The 21888-nt window shown below is 39.7% G+C and overlaps 1 protein-coding gene across 1 annotated transcript in view; it reads left to right on the top strand.

The window, feature by feature from the left end:
- The first annotated feature begins 10812 nt into the window (after positions 1–10812).
- SLC7A2 (solute carrier family 7 member 2) overlaps positions 10813–21888 on the top strand; it is a 53490-nt gene continuing 42414 nt past the window's right edge. The window contains exon 1 of the mRNA XM_054633217.2: positions 10813–10923. The gene's annotated coding sequence lies outside the window, so the exon portion shown is untranslated. The remainder of the gene's footprint in view (positions 10924–21888) is intronic.

The following is a 21888-nucleotide window of genomic DNA, read 5'->3' as shown; positions in this document are numbered from 1 at the left end:
TTCACAACATTGAATTAAATCAGGATTTTTACTCACAGGTTTTTCAACAGATTTCAATGTTAGGTATTTGTTGGAGCCTGGTATGTATTTTTATATTTTCCCTGAAAATTTAGAGCTGTCATATTACTCAAAGGATGAAAAATGCAGTAGTCAGACAGAACCAGTTAGTATCAAAAGAAATACAAAACTGTGTAATATTTCATAATTTTGTATATTTTGTGTATAATACTCTGAGGTTTTTCTTTTGGTTTTCTTGTTGGTTTTTTGTTGTTGTTGTTTTTATTTTTAATTTGCATTTAACAAGGCTCATTAAGTCAAAGGAATAGTCATGTGCTTGTTCTTACTGGCAGTAGAGTGTGAGGTAGCTACTTTTTCTCTGTATGATTTTTCTGATCTGTAGAAATTGAGACATTCCTGGTTATTAAAATGAAAACTGGTAAAAAATAGCTATTTTTCAGAGTTTTTTCTGACACTGTCTTTTCTCTTGAATGTAACCTTTGACAGAAGTAAATAGTGGCAAGTTTGAGGCCACTTTTTAAAGCATCTTGCTAAAATTAGCCTTATTTGGAGGCTGTAAATGAGAACAGCATGAAAGTTCCTATTCAGCAGAAGGAGTCATAACAAATATATCAGAGTATTGTTGGGAGGAAGTAGACCAAAGTCTCTTTCAAGCTGAATTACAAAAAAAACCAAAAAAAACCAAAAACCCACAACAAACAAAAAAACCCCAACAAAACCTAAAAACAACAACAAAAAAACCCCAAACAACAAAAAAACCCCACATAAGTAGCAGTTAAGAACAGAAAATATGTTTCTGTTATTGCTGGTGGATGACACATTGTGTAAGACAGCTGCAAGTCTTCATTTCTCTGAACAATCCCCATCCTCCTTCCCCCTGAACTACTCTTTCCTTTTTAATGTAGGATTTTGTTTCTTCATTAGGAATCTAATTCTGCAATACACTGAACTCACCCAAACTCCAGGGGCTTTAACTGGGAGGATTAAAGTCATTAGAAAATCACAGAATCGTAGAATATGTTGAGTTGGAAGGGACCCAAAAGGATCACCAAATCCAATTCCTGACCTGCACAGGACATCCCAAAAATCTTCCCAGGGGCTGAGCAACACCTTACAAAATTAAAAACCAAATAAAAGGCATTTCTTCTATTGCCTTTGAACAGGCTTCCAGTTAGTACATCTGTTCAATGAATGAGAATTTCTGGGTTGGCACCTTCAGTACTGCAATACATACAGTCTTTGTCACCTTTTTACTATCAGGTTTAACATACATGCCAGCAAGCGCTCAGTATCTGAACCTCATTCTTTAGTCTTTGCATGACTTGAGTTGGAATGACTCATTGTATCCTTATTATGTAAGGGGGCGAAGGGGTCAGCAAAACACTTTTGTTCCTGTTGTCACTACAATACTCTGTCTTTTTTGAAAAGGAGAGGAAAAACAGCTAACTTGCAGCAAATCCATCCATGACACAGTTCACATAAACCCACTTTAGGCACAGAACTTCAGGAGCTGATTTGGAAAACTCCACAGGTACTCAGTGCAGGCTGGAGGGAAACATTCAGTGCATCTACACTACACTGCTGCTCTGAAAGAGACAAGAGAGGAAAACGAGCTAGGTTAGGATTATGTAGCTCTATAGCATGAATGTTATGTGTAATGTAAGAGGAGTAACATCAATCCATCTCTCTGACACTGCTGAATCAGTCCTGTATTCCTGATAACAAGCTGGGCAAGAGAGCATCAAATTCAGTGGGAAGCTGCTCATGCAAGCTGAAGTGACAACGATACTCTGAGCCACTTTTGGATGACCTTCACCACTTTGATTTCTCTGAGGGGAGCTGGCTCCCACATTGCACTGCCAGATCCACCCCCATTCCCATATGTGATCAGTCCCTGTGGACAAGAACACTGACACAGCTTCTAGAGGCTAACTATTAATGTGCAGTAACACTTCTGGCTTCCATACTGGGCATGGGAAAGTCCACACTGCATAGACTGATGTGTTGGAAATGTGCCTAGCAATACAGAAAGCCTGAGTTTTTTGTTAGGTTTTTTTTTTATACTATTCCGTTTTTCAGCATTCTTGATTTTCTGGCAAATTTCTATGTACTCTGATGGCTTATTTTTCCCACAAAACTGGAGAGTTTATAAAAAGTGTAATAGTCAGGAACTGTACCTTGTCCGACTTTTAAAGGCAGTCAATTTTCCTTACTAACATGTCAAGGCAGTGAATATGGCAATGGGATTAATGATTAATGGCAGGGGATGGAGTGAAAAGAGAGAGAGAAAGAGAGAGAGAGAGAGAGAAAATTTCTGGAAGTTTTTGGCTGCTGTGAAAAGAAAGTGAGAGTCTCACCTAAACAACATGCTGCAATGTCAGCACAACCTCTACTAGAGACCAGGGAATCTGACACAAGAGGGTGTGGGAGAAATCCAAGATCCCTCTTCTTGAATTTAGTAAACCAAGCAATATGCATTTTCTTTCTTTCTACTGCGGCTAGCTTCCCTTTCACTTGTGTGGTGGCAGACTTAAAACTTAATGGCTTCGCTATGAAATCCTGTTTCTTTTTCACTTTCCTCTACTCGGGCTTTCTGTAACGTTTTCTTACTAAATGCCTGAAGTTCTGTCATATTGAAGTTTCAGTATTAGCAGTTTGACTCTTTGATTATTCTAGCATGGACTCCTAATTTCTCTTTTTAAGCAATCTTGTCTGAATTATCCCCTTAAGGTTCTCCTACTTGAATAAAAGACTTAATCACCTTCCATTTTTCATACTTCCATGAGCCAGATGTTTAAAATACATGAAACATTTTATACAAATCTGAAATTGCATGTAAAAAGAATAAATCAACTTCTTGAAGCAGTAGTTCAGACACAATAAAAGCCAACACAATCCTGGTTTGAATGCTGTATAGAAATACAGGAAGTATTAGTGTCCTGTAGCCAGTGTAGAGGACCTATATGAAAGAGTCTACAATTTTTTCCATCCATATTCAAGAAATAGGAACTAACTTTGAATGGGTGTAAGAAAAGGCAATTAGCTTGATCAGGGATATGAAGAATCTACTGCACAAGAGAAGACTGAAAGATTTTTGCTTATTGAGCCTGGCAAAATAAAATCAGAGAGAGAATAGGGCAACTTCCTGAAAACATATCTGAGAAGAAAAGGGTGAGGGAAGGTTATTCCAACTAGAGGATATTACTGATACTCTAGAAAAGAATAAAAATATAAATTGTCTATGGATTCACCTGAGGATGAAACAGGAATATCTCCTAACAACAGAGCAGTGAGGCTCTGAAATTCCCTTTTAGAGAGACAACTTGGAACTTTTGTACTTCAGTGACTAAAAAACTGCTTATATGATTCTGGTTATGATGAGTAATTCTGTTTCAACACGTAGCCTGAAGCATCCATCTTGAACACAGATTCTCAGTTTTGTGAAATTTGCATAATACAGGATTTCTTAGGAAAAGACCAAGTCATAAGTTACAGAGAGAGAGCTGCACCTTTTCTGACCTTTATATTCACAGACATTTACTATGTAAACCGTAATAGTTGCAAGATTAGAGACTGCACCATAGCTGTTACCATTAGCTTTAGCATGAGAAATCTGCTATTTTTAAGCAAAATGGATACCACAAAACTTGGGGCTGGAAGGTCTTCAATACCAGGATTAATAGGTCATGCTCTATATTACTTCTGGCGGTGATGAAAAAATTACCCTGCAAAGAACTGCTTTTAAACCAGTACAGTCTGTGTCCAACAGGCACTACCAGTGTGTTACTTTCTATGTCTTATAAAGCATTTAGAGCCAGCCTGTTAATCCTCAGTGTTGTTGTAACAAGTTGAGTTCAGCTCTGTTTTGAATATCTTGCTTCTTTGGGTCATACTAACACACTCTTTTTCCTGGACTCTTTTTAATTGGGAAATAAATCAAACCCATGAGTGCTCATTCTTATAAAAAGCATACATCAAAAATAAAAAAAAACAAGTTGTCTCTAAATCATTGTGCTTAAGCCTAATCTTTCCTGGGCAACGTAACTAACATAGACAGTGCTCCCCAAAACTACTTTTGTAATTAAAATACTTCCACCCTTTCAGAAAGACAAAGGACTGAAGGGGATCTTCTGGAAATCATGAAGCTATTGTGAACTACTCCCCTATATGATCTTCTTCATAAATCAGACAGCTCCATTTTGCAACCAGTTACTTTCTTTCCCCTCTCCCCATATATCACTACTACAAAAATTTAGATATTGACTCATGCATCTCAGCCAAATATATTCATGGGCTTCTTGTGCCAACATCTTCTTTTGCCAACGTCTTTTGCCAACCTAAACAATTCCTCTCTCTTCCCAAAACTTAGCCTTTTAAATATATGCTGCAACCATATCTCCTACCAGTCTTCTATTTGCTGTGATAAAAACATTCTTTTTGGAAGGTTTGCACTGCAGATTTCAGTATAATATACATACATCTTGAAGCAGGATTTGATGAGGCCAATTGTCTTGTGACAGCTGGCAGTTATTTGACAAGATTTTTCTTTGCAGTTTCTATGTATTTAGTAAGCTTACTATATGGTGTCTTGTGCATCAGCATTTTAACAAATGTAAAGATCAGCCAAAGAATAAGAAATGATAATGCAAACAGATATATACAAATGTCTTATGCCAATACTAATTCACATTTAAAGTTGTGATTCACTGCTTTCTATGCAGTAGATTGTTTACTCCTCCTGCATGAGTGTCTACAGGCAGGACTCAAGTACATATGTGGGTGGCTAGAGGGAAAAAAATATAATTATTGATGACATGAGAAAAATGAAGTCTTCTATCACTTGTTGCTCAGTTAAGATCAGAACAATTCAAGTATCAAAAGAAGAAAATGATAGTATTGCATGACTCATACTTTTTATTCAAGAAAACAAATAGCAGTGTACAGAAAGGTGGTGAGTACAAATCCATCATATGAATAATACCCTAGATTTAATACCTTAGAATCCTCTGGTGGGTTCATAAAATTTTGCAGGACACATTTTCAATGATGATTTCATCTCTTCCTGATGAATAGTAACTGCAGGAGTGGAACAATACCACCATTTTGTGGGTGCCAGTGGCAGTTGTAGGAAGTTATCTATGTGATATTTTTCTTTGAAGAAAAAGCTTGAAGAGCAAATGTTCTAAACCATGAAGAATTCTGTGCAATATCCAAAATTTTGCATTCTTTCTTACCACTTAAAAATTTAGCTTCATCTCATCAAAAAGCTGCAAACATATCATTTTAATCAGCTTCAGAGCACATATATGCATAATGTATACTTAGTTATAAAGTATACACATTGGAACACTGATGAGCAAAGACATATGCAATGTAGCTAGTCATAGAATCTGTGACATAGCTGTAGTCAATTACAAGCCCCAGTTGTAAACATTATTTTCCTTGGGGAATATTTATACTCTTTCTTTTGCAAGGGCAGAAGGGCTGTTTAAGTCTTTCACATCTGGCTGCTCTCTCCCACCCTTTTACTGTGGGAAGTTCTCTCACATCTTCAGCCACAGAGAAGGGGAAGAATAGCTTTTTGAGAGACTGCACAGCAACCCAAAGGTCAGTGAAATCTTCCTGGGAAAGCTGATTAAAAGCATTACTTTATTCTCAAAAGTGATTTTTTAAAAATTTTGGTAAGTTTTCTGAGCAGCAGAGACATGCTGAACCACAGAAACTGATTTAGGAGAGCTGGAGGTTGTGATAAGAAGGAGATCAAGGATACAGTGTAAAACTGCTGAACTGAAACTAAAATGTATGGTGAACATCAAAGTAATAGACTGTTAATTAATTAAAGACCAGTGCCATTGATGTAGAATTGCCTTTGGCATTAAAATTAACCGTCTGACTGAAATGTGTAGAGCAGCTCATGTTTCTCATCATTTGTCTACAGTACACAATTGACATGGAGTGTTAAAGTGCCTCCAGACTTATGGAGAAACAAGTTCACATGTCAGGAAAAATGTAATAGCAGAGACACAAAGCTCTATATAAATAGTTACCAGAATCCAGAATCAAAAACTTGTTAAAAGATAACCTTGGCATCCTTTGCAGAGAAACATACAAACCTTTACACAGAACAGTTTGTTCTCAAGTGTGAACTTTTTTTCCAGGAATCCCAGAAGCCCAATGAGCCAAATAACCATTTGTATCTGGTTATTCAAGCTTTCTTTATAAATCTCAGGCAAGGTACTTTCTTCCCTCTAAACTGAAAATTTGGACTCTTCAAGACAGCTGAGTGTCTGAGGACATTAAGTCCTACAGTCTATGGGTTCTGTTGATGCTGGGAAAGAAGAGAAGTTAATGGTTCAGAAGCTATTCTGAGCTTGCAGAACTGATGACAGTAACAGTACACGACAGCATCACTTTTACAGGACCGTGTTTAAGCTTTTGCATTTAAATTCTGCTGCAACACATTGTAGCTCTCTTTCTGCTGCTCCCCTTACCAGACAAGCCTGCATCGGCAGATGCTAATTTTGTGCAGAACTCCACTTAGTAATGCATGTGATGCATAAATGCATAAGTAGTGCATACAATTTCTGAATTTAACTAACAGCTCCACATAGATGAGATTGAAAAACTTGCAGCTATTTCATGTCTTAGAAAAAGTAGAAAACCAAAATCAGTACCCCAACTTAATTTAAGAGATTACCTCCTTAACTTCTCTCAGACAAATTAAGGTGTCAATTCGATGCACAGGTCATGTGGAAAAGTAGAAGAGATGAAAAGAAGCCAACCCTCACAATCCCATAAGGTACATTTTTTTCCCTAAATGGGCCAAAACTCATGCTGCTGGTTCAGCCTCAGCAGTTCACCTAATACTATCTTACTGAGGCCACTCATGTGATTCATTATGGCTAATCAAACCCTAAGGACTTAAGTAAATTCTGATCCCAGAAGAGACTGTGTTAAGCCTATGAACACAGACTGCTAAGCAGTGGTAAATACATCAGCAACCTGCTGAAAACTGAAACAAAAAGTATTTCTTTGCTGACTAGTCTGGCCAAGTTTCTTGGCATGCTCCTTCTCCTTTTAAAAGTCTCATTGACATGGCCTCAGTTGCTCAATGCCTGAGACTTGCCATAGGTTGCTGGAGGTAGTTATTAGTTACCTCAGTGCTGTTCTCTGGAAAACAGGCGATGATTGCAGCTCTCCTGCCACTCCCCCTTACACTCCCCTTGGTACACCCCCTGGAAGTCTCAAATGGCAAGCCTGCTTTTGGCAGCTGAGGATCAAGTCCTGCTAGAACTTTTTTTCCTACTGGGGAAAAGCAATAATTCATTTTTGGCTCTACATGGACAAGTTTTCTAAAAAAAATCAATCCCCAACTGTTAAAAATTGTCATTCAGTATTCATATAAATATTTTAAATCCTCATACTTCTTTTTTCCCCACAAATGGGTAATTAATTACTTACAGAGATTAAAAATAATTTTTGGCTTTTTTTTTTTCCTTTACAAACCTTTTTCCCCTCTGTGTTTGTATTTTAGAAGTTTAAAGGACAATCTTTCCTGCATAATAAAAGTTCTTCGTTATCTAAAGAGTAAATGTAGTCCAGGCAGCCAAAACATGAACCTTCTGCTCTGCTACATAAGTCCATCATGGCCATATCAGCATTAACCTGTTTGCAAGGAAGATTGCCTTCATTTTTACAGCATTTACATTCCTCAAAGGACCACTGTCTATGAATAACTTTGCCATGAGCTAGGTGGTGAAGAGGGAGAAGGCTAGAGCTTAGCCTACTCCCCCAGGTCACCAGCCAGCACAGCTCACAAGTTTAAACTTCAAGAGATTAAGTTTACTATATGTTCATTGAGTATATTAGTACTATCTCTTCAACATTTCCTCCTGTCAACAGGACACACAGGATAATAAATACTCAGAACAGAAACAACTACATACAAAACCACAGTGAAAACAGGGAAGTGAAAGGAACACATCAACAGAGGATAATACTAGAATTTTCAAAATGAGAACACAGTCTTAGGTTTCAATTGCTTCAATCAGGTAAATGAAGAATGAGGGAAAGAAAGAGGATGAGTAGTTTTTTCATTTTGTTTTGTACACGATAAAAATTTCCTTGCATTTATCAGCTAAAGAATGCGGTGGAGAATGATCATTTAATATTCATGCAATAAAAGCACATACAGTACAGCAAGAACATGCTGGGTAACTGGAAATTTCACAAAAATAATTTTGTATCACAGATTTGGTGAGACTAATTTATTCTGTTGTGCTTAATTATTTTCACATCTGACTTCTCACATGTAATGTAATATATAGGGCATTTAGTGAAACATTTGTGTTTACAAATCCAATTACTCGAAAATTACCCTTCAGTAGTATTCAGAAGATTTAATGTATCACATACATAATTTCCTGAGATGGATTGGAATGTTTAGTCAGAACTGTTGTTCTGCACACATGGGAGGGCAAAGACAAATAGACAAATAACTTTCTGATTGCTAACGTTTGGTTAAATAGGCTGCCCCTTAGTCACATGATTTCTCCCAATAACTGAGAAAAATCTTCACTGTATGGCTTACTTTACTGATGTAGCTATTTCTTAGTAGACTGATGACACTGTCCCTGAAATGTTCAGAAACTGAAAGATAGAAAATTATAATGATAATTTAAATGTAAAAGGAGTCCAACCACAAGGGAACACAACATGAATGTTTAACAGAATGGTTCATGATTATTTTTCTGCAAACAGAGAATAATTTAATTTAAAGCCATAAATTCACTTATGAAGTGCTTAGTCACTAAAAAGTCACCCCCTCAAATATGTTTCTCCTCTTCTTATCTTGTCAGATTGGCCCTCTATATGATCTTCTTCTGCAAGAAGAAAGAGACTCATGGAATGAGAACTCAACCAGAGTTATAGATGTCTGACTTCTTTCAGATGTACAGTTCTGAAAGAGTTTCCCCTGTAGAAGGAGAAAGGCAAAACCTAGCCAGGTTAAAGATGGAATTTTTTGAAAGGCAGTTCCTGACAGTAGGGAAGCATGTGTGTGGGAATATGAATATGTAATGTACATATTTACATATATACGTACACACACCCATCCCATATCTAGTGACAGAATATCATAAAAAAGAGATGAGCAGATTCATAGCCAAAATTTGTAAAGGATTTTATGCATTCATAGAATCATACAGAGTACTCTGAGTTGGAAGGGACCCACTAGGATCATCACAGTCCAGTTCTGCACAAGACAGCCCTAAGAGTCACACCATGTGCCTGAGAGCGTTTTCCAAATGCATCTTGAGCTCAGACAGCTTGGTGCTGCGACCACTTCTCTGGGGAGCCTGTTCCAGTGCCCAACCACCTTCTGGGTGAAATTTTTTTCCAAATATCTGACCTAAACCTTCCTTGACACAACTTCAGGCCATTCTGTCAGGTCCTGTTGGGTCACCAGAAAGAATAGGTCAGTACCTGCGCCTCCACTATCCCTCATAAGGATACTGAATACTGCTATGACATCTCCTCAGTCTCCTCCAGGCTGAAAAGACCAAGTGACCTCAGCCTCTCCTCATATGCCTTCCCCTCTTGACACTTCACCATCTTTGTAGGCCTCCTTTGAACACTCTCTAATAGCTTCATATTCTTCTTGTATTCTGGTGCTGAAGATTGCACACAATATTCTATGTGAGGTTGCAGCAGCACAGAGTGGGATAATCACCACCCTGAACCAGCTGGGTGATTCAGATAATAGTATTAAAAGGAAAGGACCTATGTAAGTGGAATATATGCAGAGAGAAAAAGGTGATGACTTCTGGATATTCTCAACGTTAATCTTAGCAGTAGCTATTCTTAGCCTTAAAATGAGTTTTTAAAGATATCTGGCTGAGAGAAATTATTTGAATTATTTAGGTTGAAGAAGAGGGAGGTACTAACACTCTCCAATCTGTGGATAGATAGAGCTGCCAAGCTCCAGGTATCTCAAACAAATATGACAAGGCTTGTAGGAAAAGGCAGTGCTTGACAACACTAGAATGAAAAGAAGCTGCATTGTACTTGTACCCATCCTATGGCACTTTCTGCTGCTCTCAGGCAAATGTTGCCTATGTCTCCCAAAACAAGCATAGAAAGCGTTATCTGCTAGGACTGTCAGGGCGGCGCTTCTACCTCCATTCTCATCACTGCCTGGAGCTTCCTTACAAAATCCCATCACCGGCTTCTGAAAGGTGCCTCGGAAAATAGATCCAGCAAGCGGCAAAGGGCGCTTGGGAGGCGGCCGGCCCTGGAGCAGCCTCTTCTCCTGCCTCCCGCACAAAGCCCGGGCAGGCACCCCCCCACCCGCAGGCTCCCCCCTATGATGCTGCGGGGAAATCGTTTCTGAGGGCGTATCACTCACGAACCCCCCGCCAGGGCTATTGGCGTGCGGAACATCCAACACTCGGGGCAAAGCAAGGCTAGAGAAGCCCGTGGTTGCTGGGAATGAGGAGTGGGAGAGCGTCGCGGGTGGGACCCCAATGGTCGCTCCCGCGGAGGTGCAGTGAGGACGGGGGCAGCGGGGATGTCTGCACAGGCTCCGAGACCGCGGTACCGGGGCGGGTCGGCCGCCCTCCCCCGGGCTACACGGAGGGGAACGCGGTCCGACCCTTCAGGGAATTCTCCCACCCCTGCTGCGCCCCCGCGCCGCTCAGCGCAGCGCACTGCCCGGGCCACGGAAGGGAGGAGGAGAGGGAAGGGCGGGCAGGGGGTCGGCAGGGTGGGGTTTGCCCGCCGCACGTGTGGGAAGGCCGGGCATGGGGGCTCCCTGAGGGGAGGAGCGCCCCGGCTTTGGCCGCCGAGAGAGCCCCGCCGCTGGCAGCGCCGCTCCGCCGCCGCCGCAGGGAGCCGTGCCCGGGCCGCGTAAGTGGCTCCCCTCTCCGCCTTCCTCCTCGGGACCGGGTGGGCGAGGGGCTGGGGAAACGCCGCCGTCCGGGCCCCTCGGCGGCTTGGACGCGGTGGGGAGGGATCCTCAGTCCCAGCTCCAGCCAGGCTTGTGCGGCCGGAGGGGCGCTGGTTCCCGCCTCGCTCCAGGAATAACTTGATAACTTGAGCTGGGCGGCTTGCGCGGGGAGAGAAGCACAGGAGTTCCCTGCTGCCTTTTAAAGCCCGCGGTCGGAAGAAGGGCGCTGGTACTGGGGGCCCCCGCTCCAGCGCTGGCCTGCGGCAGCCGGGGGGCGCGGGGCTGGATGTGGCACAAGGGAAAGGCTCCTGAGGGCTCCTGGGCACGTGTGGCACCTTGCTTGCTGGTCCTGGGTTGGCATTTGCTCCTACTGTAAAGGGTTGGGGGCGTCGATGGGTGAAACGCCCCGCCTTGGGTTTCTGAGGAGCTCGCTGAAGGCGCTGGCTTTAGCTGGAGGTGTGGTCCGTGCCGGTGTTACTCACCCAAAGCGCACAGTGCGACCCCAGCTCTGCAGCACCAGCTCTTCACTGCGTTTTGGGAAGTTGGGGATGTCACGCTTCAGTGGAGAGCCTGAAGTAGGCGCAGATCCCTAACTGTGGTAAAACAAGTTTAGGAAATGTTCCTTTCTGCCAACTTTGCATGTTTAAATCTAGAAATGTGTTTGAAGTATATATATGACCCTACATACAATGCTACTGAAAAAAACGGAAAAAACGAGTCCAGTAAAATAAGTTTAACATCTAAGGTATCAGAAGCTGCAGAACATAATCCTTCCACTTAAAAATATTTGGTATCAGTTGAGATTTGTGATATTTGGATACAGGGTCTGGGTGAACTCCATTAATTTGGCTGAATTAGTTTTAGGGAAGGGGGGGTGTCTCACACCACTTCAGTTCTGACAGCACATGTAGTTTCTGCTGATTTTTATGCTAGTGCTTAACACATCATTCCAGCAACTTACCTGGGAAAGGAACAGAAGTTTCCTGAAGTTTGGCCTAAGGTGTGAAAGGACTTACTTCAAGGCTGCCCTTGCTTCAAGTATATTAATACCCAACGTTATTTTACAAGCTTTCAAACTTTTTTTATATTCTTCCAGTTAAAATAAAAACAAATCTATTGTGAGGCATCTGGATGTTTCAGAGATGGAGAAGGTAAAACAAGGGATCACGGTGTATAGAACTTGTATATATTGAAACAAGCTGATGGTGGTTTGTTTATGCTAGAAAAACAAAACACATTCTATAAAAGTTCCTGTAGACACTGAGCAGACAGTACACAGTGGGTCTTGGAACACTGTGGAAAATGTTTTCAGTTCTGGTTTGTGTTACCTAGTGGCATTAAAACATCAACAGTAAAAATAGGCATCATGCCTATACAAAAACTAAGTTTGTTTTCTTTGACATCTATGATGTACTATATGCCCTGACAGAAAAAGAAATGGTGCCTGCCTGCCCTGTTCCTGTAAGATCTCCATGGCTGCAATTGATTTCATTTGACTCTGCCCCTGACCACACAATTCTTCTAAACCCCAGTTCTGATACAAATTGGCACAGAAATAAAACAGCCCCACAAAGACATAAGTAGCCATATTGGTATCTTATGAAAAGTGCAGTGATGTTTTGTATGAATGACATGCATTTTTACTCTTTTGCCACATATTGTGATAAAGATTATTCATGCATGGAGTACTAAAATGCAATTTGATTCTTCAGATGTGGATGAAACCTGGCACTTTCTCAAGTTTAAATGCAATGAAGTTTTGATCCTGAAGCTCAGTATGTTGGCTACTGTGTACATGCATAAATGGTCTGACCAAGGTTCCTGATCTCAGTAAAAGTGTACTTGCTAAGATAAATGACAAAGTAGCTGTTTCTAGTTTTGTACACACAGATTAAATCAAAATGAGTTTCAATTTTCTTAATAATCATAGAATCACAGAATATCCTGGGTTGGGAGGAACCCATAAGGATCATTGAAGTCCAATACCTGGCCTGCACAGAACAGCCTGAAAAGCCACATCATGTGCCTGAGAGCATTGTGTTAATAAATTAATGCACTTAGCATATTTTAGTTAGGGATCTGTTAATGCCATATAGCCAAAGGTGTAGAAAGCTAGCAAGGCCATTTCAATGCATATTTGTGGCTTTAAAGCAGAACTTCATGCATTCATATTAGCTTTTTCCATACTAAGATATTAAAAATCATTTTTTATGTTGCTGAAATTATTAAAAAGTTTACAGTATAGTAAAGTACTTGGAGCCATGTTTCTGTGTCTGTAAATTTTCATGTGTCCGAAAGTGTCCATCTTCACAATGCTACTTAGCACATGGCCCTTGATTCTTCAGCATCATGATACAATTCTGCTCCTCAGGCTTCTCAATTCTTTATCCTTTTGTTCATTCTGCACTTGGGGAGAACTTCATCCCACTGGTTTAGTAGCTGAGAAATTTAGTATTGGTAACTCAACTGACAGACCTCTTGGAAACAAACAGTTGAGCTTTCAGAAAAAGACAAATGTGTCCTCCTTTCTGCTGGGAAAAGCATTTGTATAAGTGATCTGCCACTAAAACTCCAGTGAGAGTTTTAAAGTCACTAGTAAAGTGGCTTCTGGGACTCCTAAGCTTAGTCATTGCTGAAAATCATCCAAGATCACAGTATTATCTTGCCTGATCTCAAAATTATTATTTATCCAAGTGGACATACTCCAAGGAAAAGATCATTTAGATTGTCCTTGTCTTCACGAGTTCCTGCATGTGTGTGGAATGAGAGATTTCTGAATGGATGTACGACACTGATGGGAAATGTGCCTGACCACAGGATGATTTCAGGACATCTTGTTCTACACACAACTGGAGAAGAAATTACCTCAAATAAAGCATTCCAGTTGCAAGATGATTGTTCCAGGTCTCTTAATGACAATACACGATCTACAGCAGTTGCATACATGAATGTCCCTCTTTCTCACTTGACTATGAACTGAACCCCTGTAGCAATTAGGGTTGGCAGGTTGTGACAGTCTAAAAATTTGATAGTTTAATCAACAGTTAGTTAAACATAGGCTGGTGTTGAGCCTGTGTTTATTGAGGCTGGAGAGGTGCTACTGGCATAGCATACATAGACAATTGTCATATATGTCCTTTCTTTACTGTGGCTGTAAAGATTCTGTCCTAGACTACATGGACTCCAAGTATATGTGTGATGGTTGTGAATATACATAAGCAGCCCCCCAACATCTGTTATGAAGAACTAAGCCACAAACTGGAGGAGAACATTTTATGGCTCAACTTAATAACAGAGGTCCTCACAAATAAACTATATCTCCATTCAGATATTGTAAAGTTTATAGAATCTCTAAGACAGATGGAGCCTCTCTAAATATTGCTGAGACAGCAATGAACTTTTGAATAGTATGGAATAGTAACACCAGAGCTCTGATGACAACTGTCTGCTCTAGTTTGGGTTATGGCTTCTAGAAACACTATCTAAAGCTTATTTACATAATAATTCAGGCTATAGGATGACTTTCACAACACTTACTTTGGAAGAGTATAGTCTCTCATTATTAGTGTCTGAATGGTTGCATGTGTCTGACAAGCAGTAGTAAACCAGCCACACAGGAGGAAGCAATCATACATAAACCATCACATTATCATCATGATTGCTCACTGGCTCTGGTTCTTCCCTTTCACTTTTGGAGTTAACTTTTCCTTCCACAGCCAGTAGTTAATGAAGGTGACCCATTGGGGAGAGGTGGGTTTTGGTGCTCTCTGTTCCCTGTGCAGTGGAGTGCACATATCTGCTGTTTCTGATAAGTAATCAAAACAGGCAGAGTCAGTGTTGGTGGTTCAGTGTTGTGCTGCAGTTCCCTCTATTGCTGATAGCAGGGTAGTTTTGCCTCTTTGTGATGGTAACATCAGTTTTCAGAGTTTTCTTGCATTGCTGTTCTCACTAAATGACCTCCTTTCTGAAAATTATGTTGCCAGATGTACTACTAGAAAGGGATGATTGCATTAATCCAGTTAACTGGTTACTGGAATTTTTGTGAATTTGTCTGTTGTAGCAAGGTAACAAAACATGGAAAGGTGTCAACTGGCAAAATGCAAAATAATCTTTTGCAGGGAGCTAACTTAACTAGGGAACATTTGCCGGTTGGGACTGGAATGAAGGAAAAGATGAACTGTACCAAGTGAGTTTGCCAGACTTTTCTTCCATCGTCTGTATTTAATATACAAATTTACTCCACCTGTGCTTTTTCTTTCCAGAATATTTTTCTTTGAGAAACGCATGGAATAAACTTATTGTTGCTTTAAAGAACATTATGCTTTAAGTGACTTTTTTAGGGGGAGGGAGTTGGATTCAGTGCAATATGATCTTCATTTCCTTTATTGTAGTAACAGTGAATGGTGTGGATTAGCTGTTCTATAGCTCTGTGAATTCATGTAGCTGGTCTCTGCTCCTTGCTCACTTTGTCAGAGGTTAGTTATTCTTTGCCTGGAGTTGTATTGCAGGCTGCTTGACAACATGGGAAAGCAATTGGGCTTATTTTATTTTGTTTGTGCAGTACCATGCACATTGTGGTTATGGAATAAATAATCATTGAAACAGAATTTGGAAGGGATTATTATTGTTTCAGTCTCCTTAGACTAAGAAACATCTCCATATTATTTAAGGAAATTGAAACATTTGGATACTGTGCAGGTATCTGATTACTCCTGTGAGGGCCTAAATTAATTCCTCTGAGTACACTGCTTATGAATTATTTGGTCTGATATTGATTTTATTTTGCCCTCAAATGTTTTTGGACTATCATGTAGTTGAGAGAAAATGATGGGATGTGACTTGCCAGGAAATAACTTTCAGCACTGTGAATTAGATGAAAGTCTTGTGGATATATAGAATTAGCATGCATGTGTGATTCTTTTCAAAGGTACAGTGCTTCAGTGTGCTTTTTGGAGCCATTAGCTTAGATGAGTAGGCAGTATTTTTGATCCTTGTAATGACAGTCTAACTTTAAAGTATTGGTAAGTCTTTGAGTACAATCAGTTTCAGAATTTAGTTGCCCTGTACTTTCTGCAAGGATTTGAAGACAAGGAGAACTTTTTAGGGTAGTACTGAAGAAGTATCCTGAAACATCAGGTTTTTTATGCGCAATAATATGTACATAGTAATTTACATGTTCTGTGGTTGTTGTTTTTCCTCAGCAATATGTTCTTAGAAAATCTTGATGCCTTATCTCTCTACACTGTTTACCAACCTGTGCTCACCCTCCCTCTTTACGAAGACTCAAGGAGAGGCCCTGGGCACTTTTTGATAAAGAGGGGCTATTCTACAGGCATGACAAGGTCTCATCCTGAGTGAAGAGAGAAGTCCTGAGCTGGAGGCTTTCTTCAGGCCTATTTGTAGAAGGCACCTTCTAGATCTATGAATTTGGCTTTTTTAAAAAAGAATATTTTTCAAGGAGGCATGAATATGCACTAGGTAAATTGCTATGCCAGCAAACTAGTAAGAGAAAAATTGCACTTATCTCAAACTAGATTAGTAAAAAAGATTCAATATTAAGAATTCAGGTATATGAATTACCAAGAAGTACATGGTGCTTGGTTAGAAACACCACGAAATTTGCGATTTTAGTATTCACTGTCAGATGGAGAAGTCCAGAGCAATAGAAATCAGTGTTTCTTAAAACACCATCTATGGGGAGACTTCCTATTGTATATAATAGACCTGCTTTGAGGTTTTCATTGTTTTAAGGTAGCTTGTGTACCTGTCCTTGCCATCCTTTGACAAATATCTTACCATTTCTCTTAGTTTTATTCAGTGCCCCAAACCCAAATTGGTCAGAATGGTTGCTACTAAAAAGATTAAAATATCTCCCAAGGAAGCCTCAAATGTGAGTTGCTGTTCCTCATAGTCTCAGAGTGCTGTTTTTGCTGTTTCCCAGCTCCTTTTTTCAGTGCAGTAAAGACTCCTATACTTCATGTTTACATCACTTTGTACAGAATAACTTCATGGATTTCTGATCAGGGAAAAATACATGGTTGGTGCAACACAACGTCTAGGAAAATAATGAGAGACCATTGTGTTTGAAAGACCTCTTGGAGTGTGTGGTGGTGGAGCAGTGGCAAACTTGTGTTATGCCAGTAACATGAGAAAAAAGAATACTGTGAGGTTGCCTGTGGTAGTTTGTAGCTGAAGAAGAGATGCTGCAGAGAGAAGCAATGGTGATTCCCATGGTGTGTGCTCCTGAGAGTTTGAACAGGTTTGTTCAAGACCTATGATAGATCCAGATCACCTGAGAGCTCTAGGTTTTCAGTCACATTCCGCATAAATTCTTGTGCTGCCTAGAATGTTATGACCATATCTGGTCTCTGGAAAATGTCAGGGAAATTGAATGTATTATAAGTAGAACATTCAGTGCTGACTTGCTTGCAGAACACTAGGAGGAAGATCTTACTTCGTGGACTTTGGTTTTACTCTTGCTCACTTGACAATAAAATACATAGGTTAAAACACTCCCACAATGAACACCAAAATTATTTAACTGCATATTTGGACACCAAAAGTATTTAAATACATCTGCAGGAATGACATGTTCATAAGTATGTTTTATATGGAAAGTGTTGTGACTTCACAAGTGATGTGTTCTCTGTTTCTTTCTTTCTTAAGTATATTTTATTATCTAAAAACAAGACAGAGTTAAAAATTGCTTGCCTAATTAGGAACAATAACTATTTTATTTTGCTGAAGTGCTTGACAGACACACCAGAACTTGAGTTCATGGAGGCTTTAGGCCAAGATCATCATGCAGACTAATCAGTGATCTTCCACTGCCTCCCCAAACACACATACTCCCAAAAATCATACATTCAGATTTTACAGCTTATTTTTATTGTAGGTTTGCCAATTACAATATGATATTAATATATGACTTTCCTACCAGTCTTGCTTTTTGTTTGTTTCTTCACATTTGCTTAGTTTTTCCTGCTCTCTTTTGAATGCCCAACCTCTGAAACTGAATAACTTTTTCTGGGGATTATTTCAACCAGCTATTGATGAGAGACCTTTAGATTTTTGAGGCAATTACTATAAGTTTTCAGGAGTTAAAAAGTAGATGTTGGTGTATCATTTGGAGAAATCCCATTTGTCCCATGAAAATGCAACTTTCATCATCATGGTAGAGCCTGATGCTGAAAAATACCATGTGGTAGTAATTTATCATTTGCCATGAGGTGTTCTGCTAGAGTGAATGTCTTAGAGCAATGAGGGGTTCATTGTGTGGATTTTGCATGGTAGAGAGAGAAGGAACTGAGAGGGAAAAATCAGCCCTGTAATGTACTTTCTCTAAGTGAAGGAAATCTCTTCTAATTGTCTCAACATTTATTCCCTAGTGGAATAGTGCTTCTGAGTTTCTGGTCCAGAATGTTTTGCATTCTCCCATGCAAGGTACAGCTCTTAGAATAATTTATTAGACTGTTTCAATTTATTTTTTAATTTATGCATGTGTCTTATTTTGAAATAATTAGTTTCAACATCAGACTTAATAACCCCATTTTGTATTTCTGATTGTCTCACTTACAAACATTTATAAACCTTTATTCCATTTTACAGTACTCTGCAAAGTCTTCTGTGGAGTTTAATTGCCTATATACTCCACTTCATTAGCTGTCTAAGCAAATAATTTTAGAGTTATATTAAATAAGAGGGTTTTTTTTCCTATTTGACAGCTTTTCTGTCCTATATGGTAACAGATGGTTTGCACTTAGTTCAATGAACCAGATGCAAAATGAGCAGAATTTGCAGTTAAATGCTGTTTATGTTGCATTTTTATTCGCACACAATAAATTAAGTCAGCTTCCTGATTATGTAAAGTGAATGTTTACACTCTTTCATCGAAATTAATTAAAATGTATCCACTCTGCTCTGTGAAACAAGCAGTTTTCCGGGCCTGCATGGGCTCATAGGTACAATTTGTGCATTTCTTACTGAAGCAGTGTCAGCATAAGGAACACTTACGTTGTGCTCCAGGCTGCTATCTCTTGTTCCTGCTCCTGTAACCATCCCTGTGTGCCTGCACAGCTGCTTGTGGTTCTGTGCAATGAACTGGATTAGGAAAAATTAATCTCTTTTCTTGGGATGCTTTTGATTGAGGATCAGTTCCCTATTCCAATTGGAATGGCCACACACATGGCTAGGCAGCCGCAGCTCAGGAACGGACACAGAGGAGAGAACAGACCGAGTAGTGTGAGCTGCTTCAATTGTACAGCCATTGGAAAACTATTTATCACGGTCCACATAAAACATAACGTAATTTCTCTTACACCCCCTGATTTCTGTCTTCACTTCCTTTAGAACATCTTTGTCACTGAAGTGACAAAGTTTTCATTAGTTGAAAAACTTTGACTGTGACAGTGGTATCCCTCAAATTTTAGAAGTTTTGGCATTTAGAATCATTCTTTTCCTGCAACAAAAGAAGTCTTGTAGAATTCAGTTCCATAGTTTTGTTCCTTTGGACTGGAAATAAAGGAACTGTAACTTTTCAAACAAGAAGATAATACTTACCAAGTGCATTTTTGGTGATACTCTTCTAGACTGTCTTGGTGAATGACTTGTATGTGAAATGGTTCTGAAGGAAGAATTTTGGATAGTTCTTACTTTTATTCTGTCACATGTAACTGTGGCTCCTGTAGTGCATATTTGATGTGTTTCTTATCTCTTTTTGTCTGAAAATGTAGAGAATATTTTCATAGGAACCAACAAAATTAGCAAAGCAGCAAATATCTTTCCTCTTCCCTCCCCATCCCAAACACTATCTCAACTCTCATTTGCATTTATTAGTAGACTATAATTTTCTAGACTATTATTTTTCTTCAAAATTATTTTCTTATGCTTTTTCATGAGGACAGGCATATTTGTCCAAACAGCTATGTGATGACTGGTACAAATGACTCCTGTAGAGGATGATGAGTTTGATAAGTATCTTCCTTTAATCTTCATAAAAGAACAGTGAAATACAGTATTTTAGCTTGGCTGGAACCTAGCTAATAGAAGTGTGGGTTTCAGTGTTCCATATGCTTTCTAAGGATTTGATAACAAGCATTGCTGATAGCACAGAGACAGTGAGTTGGCTAATCACAGCTGTTAGCAAATAGCAGAAAGGCAGCAAAGGAACAGAATGATGTGAATGTTGCTCATAGTGTTCCCTGGAGGGGTGGCTGTAAAGAAACCTGGAACTGTAAGGGAATAAGCTCTGCTGGTACTTTGATTCCTTCTGTGTTGAGGGAAACAGGACTCTGGAAACACACAGGAGGGCATGTGAAATATGTGACTTTGGGTTTCATCACCTCACTGGAGGAGACTGCAAACTCTGGAAAACATCATCTGAGTTGAAAGGGAAAGTCAGAGCAGTTGGAGACACTTCCAAGTGCTATATGTAGAATCTTCTTTGATAGTAAACACCCCCTTGGAAAACAGATCCAAAGGCTGAAGGAAGACCTGAAATGGTGGTATGAAGCAACTTTATTCACAGTGCTACTTCTGTCATGTTCTCCTGAACAGCTAGCATGGCTGCTGGCTTGAGTGTGGAATACTTCTGCATTTCTCTTAGCAAACTTAGAAAGCAGGGTTTCAGGAACCACAACAAATAAGTCTCCCCAAAAAAACCTGGGAAATAAATCTATGAATTGGATAGGCTATAGAAGTTGTTTCCCTCAATATGAAACTTAGTCAGACAGGGAATTTGCATAAGGCAGAATATTTAGCATGGACTTCTACTCTGGAAGCTCAGGAAGGGAAAGTTTGGATTGCCCCATCAGAAATACTGCAGTCCTTGACATTATTTTTTTTGTGACTGATACAGTTCTGCTGAAACGTATTTGGCTTGGTTCAGTTTTGCTGATAAATTGGGTAATTCACTGGGCAGAAGAGAAAGATAAGGTTCTGAGAATAGACTCTGAGGTAGAAGACATTAGAAGAAATACAGTTTTTTGCCTGAAGAGGTGATACTTGGTATTGTAGTGGCCTTCAAGAAATGGAGAAGTGGGATATGCTTCAGACCAAGAAAAGAGAAACAATAGAGTTAAAATCCCACTCCCAAGGTTGCAAAATGTGAAACAGTGCTGTTCAAACTGATGTTTCAGAATATGCTCCCACAGCAGGCTGCACTGGGAGGAGTGGTGGTTTGTGTGTGTCTTCAGGCTTGTACAGTGCACCAGCTTGTCTTTAGGTAGTGGGAAGAATGTACTGCCCACATGCCTGCCACAGCCCTTTTGTTATACTGAGGCATACACTGTGTACTAAGAAGGTATATAAGGCCCTGTCAAGCAGGTGGACAGTCATCAGTAAGAAATTTATAACTGAAAGGAAGGGGAAGAAGTCTGCTTTGTATGGAGTTAGATATATGAGCAGTACTTCCTACTTTAATTACAAGTTCATGTATTAACACCATCTCAGCATGTGGTGGGGATGAGCTTTCATAATGTTCTTCTCCAGAAACTGTGGAAACAGAAGGCTGAAATAAGAAAGTAAATAAACCCCTCCTATACAAATGCAATCTCTGTAGGTTGCTGTCCTTATCTTTCTTAGCTGCTTTTTTCCTACAGTTTGGACTGAAATGAGAGCATGCACACTGAAAATAAGGCATGCTGAAATAGAACCTAGGCTGTGTTTTCTTAGAAATAAAGCAGCACTAATAATGTCTGTATTATTTCTGTAGTATCCTTAATATGCTTTTTGTATTTCAGATCAAGTAACTTTTAGTCAGTTTCATTTGGCCTTCCCATGAGTGAATGCCACATCAGGGTGCAGGGTGTGGTGTCAGGATTCAATTAATTTCACAGAACTTGGAATGGAATAAGACTTAAAGTAACTTTTGTAACTGTTGCATTCTAAATATCTCTATTCCCTTAAGATGTACCAGTAATGCTGTG

The sequence above is a fragment of the Agelaius phoeniceus genome, chromosome 4 (assembly GCF_051311805.1).
Source record: "Agelaius phoeniceus isolate bAgePho1 chromosome 4, bAgePho1.hap1, whole genome shotgun sequence".
Lineage (NCBI taxonomy): Eukaryota > Metazoa > Chordata > Aves > Passeriformes > Icteridae > Agelaius > Agelaius phoeniceus.
This window is presented reverse-complemented; position numbering and strand designations above follow the sequence as displayed.